Source organism: Sinocyclocheilus grahami, unplaced genomic scaffold, assembly GCF_001515645.1.
Source record: "Sinocyclocheilus grahami isolate Dianchi unplaced genomic scaffold, SAMN03320097.WGS_v1.1 scaffold489.1, whole genome shotgun sequence".
In the NCBI taxonomy this organism is placed as follows: Eukaryota; Metazoa; Chordata; class Actinopteri; order Cypriniformes; family Cyprinidae; genus Sinocyclocheilus; species Sinocyclocheilus grahami.
In genome coordinates this window covers 366,423-368,589 of record NW_015505668.1, presented here as the reverse complement: position 1 = coordinate 368,589, position 2,167 = coordinate 366,423, and positions in this window count along the sequence as shown.

Here is a 2,167-nt window from a genome sequence, read left to right as displayed (position 1 = left end):
TATATATATATATATATATATATATATATATATATATATATATATATATATATATATATATACTGTATAACATAGTTAGAGAGCAGAAACTTTGTTTTTTAATTTGGTGCATAAAACTTAAAATGTATTTCTAGGTCGAAGTGGCTAAAAATGTCATAATCACAAAATGATTAAGCTTTTTATAAAAAAAATAAAAGTTCACAACGTAGCCTAATAAGACACATTTTCTTTTAATGTAATAGCTTATTTTACATAAAACTATTACTAAATTTTTTGCTCAAATTTATTATATTGAAAGAGAACTATTGTATTGTAAACATTGTTTTAAATGATGTGCTTGTATGACCTTATGAACTGTGATTGCATTATAAGTTGCCACAGTGTGTTCATAATGTAATAAACTTATCATACAATAGCCTATTACTGTAACGGGGCTGACGAGACGTGAGACGTGTGGATCCATCTGCAAGCTTTTATTTCAGAGATGTGGTCATAACAGGCAGGGTCGAACAATGGCAGACAGGTATATGGCGGGCAAAACACAAGAATTGTCCTAGGGCTAGCGTAGGTCAACGATCGGCAGACAGAATCACAGGGGCGAGACTAGAGGGATAAATCCAGGAAAACAGGCAAAGATCAGAGAAAACAGACAAGGCAAGGCAAGTCAACATGAGCAGGATAGCAGAAACTAGGAAAAATAACAGGCTAAGCAATACTCGGCAGAGAATGGTTGTTTGAGTGAGTGTTATATAGTGAGTGAGTGATATGAAGCAGCTGTGTGCAATCAGTGCTGTGTGCAATCAGTGCAATGAATGATGGGATATGTAGTCCGGGGTGATATGCAACAGTGTGTAGTGCGAGAGTCAATGAAAATGGAAAGGGTGACCTCTGATGGCTAGCAGATGGAAGTTCATGGACCGGATTCGTGACAATTACATTATGTGAAATGTTTTTACATTGAACAATTGTTATTATATTATGAGCTCAAGATTTTATTACATTTTCAGAAAATTATTACATTATGAACATTTTATTACAATAGTAACTTATTTCATTATGTGCAGTTATCACATTATGAGTTGCTACAAATGGCTTGAAGGAGATGAGATGGAATAGGATAAAGTGGACAAGTGGTAGGATGATTGGAAAGGATGAGTTTGGAGACTGCTGCCTCTGAGAGTGGAGAGAAGAACGTGAGTGCTTTTTTTGCTGGTAAGATTATAAGTTTGACAGTTTGTGATGTGGAGAATTGCGCACTGATGGTTGTATTGTAACCCTCAAATCTATCCTTGGGGTCAATATGAAAACAAAAATGTTTACTTGTCTTTGGGGTCAATATAACCCCACATTGAAACGAATGGGAAATACGAAAAATAAATTAATTATATATATATAATAATAATAATATAAAAAATTAATTTGTCAAAAAAAACTATATAGATATATAAAACTGGCATAAATCTGAACATTTTCACACATAAATGAAGGCCTGGTACTAGAGCACAAATGCGATGTAGAAAAGACATGCTCACACACACACACACACACACACACACACACACACACACACACACACACACACACACACACAGAGAGAGGTATGACTGCCACAGAGAGCATTTGTATAGAATTTGGCAAATAAAATCAGCCACAAATGCAGAACAAAGATATAAAGGGGTCTCACCCCTTTATATCTTTGTTCTGCATTTGTGGCTGATTTGCGCGGCCTAATTTGTGATTTGTGGCCTAATGCGCGCACACACACAGACAGACAGACACACAAACTCTCTCTCTCACACACACACACACACACACACACACACACACACACACACACACACACACACACACACAGGTATGACCGCCACAGAAAGCATGTGTATAGAATTTGGCAAACAATGTATAATCAGCCCTAAATGCAGAACATAAATATAAAGGGGTGAGACCTAATGCCCCCCCCCCCACACACACACACTCTTCCTCTCTCTCTCTCCCTCTCCCACACCCACACACACACACTCTTACTCTCTCTCTCTCTCTCTCTCTCTCTCTCACACACACACACACATATATGATTGCCACAGAAAGTGATTGTAAAAAAAAATTATTTGATGTTCACTCCTGTTGATTTCTGCAGATTGTTGTTGGCTTTATTTACATATTTAAT